Genomic DNA, 6,000 nt, shown 5'->3' on the forward strand with positions numbered 1-6,000 from the left:
TCACTCATGGTTTTAGGCAAGCTCTGAGCAGGTACTGGTGAGTGGTACTGGGCATAATGGGTCTGGGGTGGTATCACAGCTATTTGGAGAGGCTGTGAAGCAGAAGCGGGGACAGACTCCCTGCTTGCTACAGGCTGTGCCAAAATCAGAGCCAGCTTTCATAGTCCAACGGCTAACTTCACACAATGATACATGTCATCTGTTCACTTGATTAGGGACAGCATTTTAGCCATGGTCTGAAAACCAGACTCCTCAGAACTACTTACTTTTAAACACACAAACAGGATGACAATGAAGAACCATTGTGCTAATTGTTATACCCACAAAAGGACATCAGGAAAATTGTTATTAATTTAATTTTTTTTATTTCAGGCAATGTGAACACCAGATGTGAATATTTCACTACTACAGAAAAATCAGAATTACTTTGTAAAGAAAATCCCAATTTAAAAACTCCAAGTTAAAAAAAACCCAAACCACAGTCATAGGGTGCAATTTCATTTTTCATTGATAAATATACCTAGCTTGGCCAGAGCCAAGCCAATGGAAAAGTACATTTCAGAACTGAGCCTTTAATGAATACTTGAACTCTCCTTTTTAAAAGAAAAGTATAAAAAGGGAGGGATTTATTCCTGAAACAAGTCTGTATTACTTTTCTCAGAAGAGATACATTTGTAGTCAGTGCATGCAGCTGTTTCTTCACAGATTGGAAAACAAATTTAAGCTGAAAAGAAAACAGCTAAATCCCAAATCCCAAGGCAATGTTTTCTAAACAAACCAAGGAACTATAAAAAGCAGCGTGGCTGAACCATATACGGGGTTATACTGACATGTTGTGGCAAGACAGGAGTAATGCAATGCCTTAATCACAGCTCTGACCACCAGCTGCTATGCTGAGCTCTTTCCTCTGCTTGAGGAGCAGAGAGAAGTCTGGGGTCCTCAGCCCCAGACCAGGGACAAGGAAACCGAGAAAATACACAAGCAAGATATCATCACTGGACCCTTCCAATATTTCCAACCACAGTATGTGGAGCTGTGAAGTCATTTACACATCTTAGCATGGAGAGATGCTTCCCTGTCTGAAAGCAGAGCTGGAAACCCTCATCCCACACAGCTGCAGATATGCATTTGGAGGCCACCAACCTCTGAGCTTTCAGCCAGTTGGAAAGCTCTCTGTTAAAAAAAAAAAAAAACAACAACAACAACCAAAACCAAGAATCCATGAATGATTCAGTTGAATAATCTTTCCTATATCACTGATACTTTGGGAAAAAAAAGTTCAGGCTGTGTCCTGAAACATGACATTTTCAGAGGAAAAGGGGCATACAGAGAAAAGAATTAAGAGAACTGTAGAACTGTGGCAGTGAATAAGCTCCTCAAGCATGGAATTATAAAGCCTTTCCATCTATGGAGTCGCAAGAATCAATCTTAGTGCCAGAGAGCTCCAACTCATCCTGAGTGTTGTTATCATATTTCTAGAGCCCCATACCTTCTGGGTGGTTTGCTCACACACAGCTCTTCACAGCTCTGCTTCGTCATCAGGACTCCTCCAAAGCTCTCCCTGACCAGCCAGCCTACCCCCTTTTATCCCAGTTATCTTCACTAGCCACAGCTGCCACCCAATAAAGGACATCACAGCTGCAGCCCATTTAGAACAACTAGGATTGGGGCAAGGCCACTTGTACAATACATATATTTTACTAGGACTCCTACTATATTTGCCCCTTTTCTTTTACTAACAGATATTCAAATACAATACAGATATTCAAGAACAATACATACATGTCCCCATGACTCAAAGGCCATGTTTCTCACAGCTCCTGGCTGTCACAGCTCCTCAATTCAAAGGCCATGTTTCTTCACAGCTCTCAGGCTGCCACCGCTCTAGGTCCTATCTTCTATCACGTCTTGTTGTTATATTTCTAGAGTCCAAGCTCTCAGGCTGCCACACCTGAGGGAGAAGGGAGGGAGGGGGAGAGAGGGAGAGCCTAGGGAGAAAAGGGCCAAGAGAGACTCTGTGGCCTCCCCCACAAAGCTTAACAGGGAGGTTCAAAGTGGGTGCAGAGTAAGCCTTGGGCCAATGGGATTACAGATCCATGGTACTGCAGGGAAGGATCACAGGCTTGGAATAAACCGTGCATTTTCGAGGGGGAGACAGAGCACACCATTTAAATAAAATGTATCACCACAGTATGGGAAAACTTCACCAGGTCAAAAATTCACAGTTCACCCACAGAGACTTCCTTGCACGGTCAAGGTGTGAGTTTCAGGAAACCAGAAGACTGTCACATCGTTTCTCTATGACTTCATCTTTGTGGAGATGCAGAAGCTCAATAGTAAAGCAAGGCTTTTTGCCTCTTCAGGTTTCTCTGGATATGGTATCTAATGGCCACATTTGAATTGCTGACAGAAACAAAAAGTTTCAAAAACAAGACATGGTGTTTTCCAACTTGCTCTTGTGAACAAGAACGTGTTTTTCAAAACAAGTTCTTGTTTTCAAGCACGTGTATTCTTTTGGCAACTCACAAGATGCTCTGATGTGGTCTGTTGTATTCTCCTGTCTTCTTCCTGCAGAGAGTTGCTGGTCACCACATGGCTGCAAAATTCTGCACTTCTGACAGGGCTCCGTGGGACAGGGAGCCAAATGGGATCCATGTCCTGCAACATTCAGGATTGCAGCACTCAGTATTGTAATACATAGTTTCTAGGCATTGTGCTTAGTGCAATGCACAATATTCAGTGAAGTGCCTGAATTGCTGGGGAGAAGTTTCTTTCTTATTACCATAATCCCAGACTGCAATTTTTCTGTGTCCTGCCTGTCGTGTTATAATCTGCACTGTTGGCACACCCTGACTGCTGCTTTCATGCCTTACCTTTGCCTTCCTGGCATGCTGGAGGGAGTCTGAAGCTGTCCATGCATCAAGTTATTGAAGTGGAAAGGTGACAGGGCAGGGCTTTCATCTCATCCCTGTTGTCTGCAGGATCAGGAGTCCATGGATGCTGGAGGGATGCTGCTGCTCCCTTACAGGTGCAGCCTTTGGGACAGTCTGAGAGGGGACTGTGCACTGCTGACAGCTGCGCAGCTCCTTGGGAGGTAAAGCTGGGTGTCACCAAAATCGGGCTGCTGGCAGTGCAGTGTGTGCCAGGGGCTGCTCCAGGCCCTGCTGGGCTGTGCCCAGCCAGGAGCAGCCACTCCTGCTGTGTTCCAATGCACTCCTCCAGGAGGTGGGCAGTGGCATGAGCACAGGGGGAGGGTGAAACTGGGCCATGGTAACCAGCATGTTGGCTGGAGTGGCTCTCTCCTGTCTCTGCAGTTACATAAAATACAAAAAAATACCAGTGCAAGGAAGCACAATGTCACGTGAGCACCAGAAGCACTGAGTTGTGAAAAAGCTTCTTTCAACTTCCTTGTCTCTGACCAAGGAAGTTATAAGTATAATAAAGAAATACTGATTTACACCCTCTCACCACTGGTGTACTAAGAGCATTTTGCAGACAATGCTTTTTATTTTTCTTGTGAGTAAACTTCAAGCCATTTTGTATTTGTGTCTATATTTATTCTGATAGCTAACATTTATGTCAGGGCGGAGAGAATCATACACAAGACAGTGGTAGGGATGTGAAACAACATTATGAGGTTCCAGCAACAGAAGAAAAATTATTCCTTTTACTATAGATATCCTTTATACTACAGATAATAATACCACACATAATTCACTTCTAGGAAACATTTCCTCTGTAGGCACAGCAGGCATTTCCTGCATGTTTTCTGTGGACTGCAGGTTTTTTACAGGAGTCACAGCTCTACTTTAGTTATATAATTCTCTGTGCCTGAGGAGCCAAGTACTGTGCAAGGTAACAGGGAATAACAAAACTGATTTCACCGCAACATAAAGTTCAGCACAGTCAAAAGTGCTGCTGCTTCATTTAATTGCCTTCATACATAATAGTGTCATTAATAGGAATCTGGTTTTAAATTACAGCAGGATTAAAAGAGTCAAGACATAGCAGTGGTTAGTACATCTCAAACTGTAGGATAAGTGTCTACATTTTTGCAGGCTTGAGAAGTAAATTAATTGACGTTTTCTGCTGAAACACAGAATACATTTTTATGGGAATAAAAATTCAAAAAGCTTGCTGCTTTTTTCTCCCAATAGTATAGAACAGAATCACAGAATATTCTGAGTTGGAAGGGACCCACAGGGATCATCAAGTCTACCTCTCAAGTGAATGGCCCATGCTGGGATCAAACTCATAACTTTAGCATTATTGGCACCACGTTTCAACCAACTAAGTTAATTTTGGTGTTATCTTCCAAGTAGAAAAAAAAAAAAAGGTGTGGTCTTTAGTCATTCTAGGGCTGACTTTCTGTTTCTGAACCAGCTGTTCTGTAACATCCTGCATCTTTTGAAACACAGCTTGCCAGAATAGACATTTCCCCTTAAAATAACTTGGCACTTACAGCCTCAGCTGATCTTTAACCACTGAACCTGTTAACTATGATATAAACTGTACCATTATCTTTCTTGCAAAGGAAGACTTATGTTCAAATTTGGCACTAATGTATTACTTTGACAATTATTTTTGTGTGATAGGCAGTATCACAGCAGTCTAGTATTTGAGGTCCTGAAACCACAGAAAACAAAATCCAGTTCCCTGAATTGCCCACAAGCTTTCTGTGTAATCCTAGCAATCACTTTGTTCAAAGGGGATTGCTTGTACATCTTTACAAATACCTCTGAATACCTTTACAGACTGGATTAGTGCCCTTCCCTGTTTCACATGGATACTACAAGCACAAGTACATGAAAGTATTTAAGGCACCCTGAAAGTAGGCGTATTTAGAAGATTAACTCCCACTGAAGTCAACAGTTTTTGAATTACGTGTTCCCTGCAAGAACGTGTTTATTCTTGCCTAGGAAGGATGAACTCTTCTAGCTGCCTTGCTGTTTCAATGACTGTGGTCTGCATGGTCCTGCAAAGTTGCTCCATGTTTCAGACATTTATCATGGCCCAGAAAGAAGGTGCATCAAGTCACTCTGCAGAAGTCCTCTCCAGGTGGTGATCTGATGGCACGGTGGAACCACGAGTGGTCAGCCTTTGTGGAGTTATATTTTATTGAAATGATACGCTCTGTCTCACCCCTCGAGAAGGTATGGTTTATTCCAAGCCTGTGATCCTCCCCTGCAGTATCATGGCTCTGTAATCCCATTGGCCCAAGGCTTATTTTGTGCCCACTTTGAACCTCCCTGTTAGACTGTGTGAAGGAGACCACGGCCTCTCTTGGCCCTTTTCTCCCTAGGCTCTCCCTCTCTCCCTGTCCATGTTCAGAGCAACTTTGGGGAAGAATCCCCCAAAGGAGCTACGGTGGGAAAAGCAGATCCAATCGGCCCCTCCCCCCAACTGGTCTGGGAGGAAAAAATACCTCCTTGGAGAAAGGTGGAAAAAAACTGTTTATTAAACAATAAAACCAAAAAAAATATCAAACAGTGATATTTTTTTGGTTTTATTGCTTGCCACTCTAAAAGAGATGACAAACTGAGAAAACCCCGGGTTCAAGCAGCAGCTCACTCAGTCTCTGATCAGTCCCTCAGTGCTGGAATTGTCGCAGGCCAGGCCTGGCCTGGTGGGCCACAGCTGCAGCTGCCGGTGCTCCCGTGGTGTTCAGTCCAGAGCAGTTTCAAGAGGTCCAAAGAAAAAGGGAAAAAAAACAGCCCAGGGAACTTCTCTGCCTCAGCTAGCTAAAACTAACTAAAAAGCAAAAGAAGAGCTCTGTCCCGCTGGCTGTTCATCCACAGACAACACAGTCCAGGAGCAGGAATGTGGAGGAGTGAGTGCAGTGTCTGAAAACAAACTGCTGCTTCTTCTCTCCCCCCCTTCACTCTCTGGAACACTCTTAAAGGTGCAAAACTTATTATTCAACATAAACAGAATGAGACGATTGGGGATAAAAGCATCATATAGTCAACCCAGGACACTCCCCTTTCCCCCTTTTCCCTC

The sequence above is a fragment of the Zonotrichia leucophrys genome, chromosome 3, assembly GCF_028769735.1.
Source record: "Zonotrichia leucophrys gambelii isolate GWCS_2022_RI chromosome 3, RI_Zleu_2.0, whole genome shotgun sequence".
NCBI lineage: Eukaryota > Metazoa > Chordata > Aves > Passeriformes > Passerellidae > Zonotrichia > Zonotrichia leucophrys.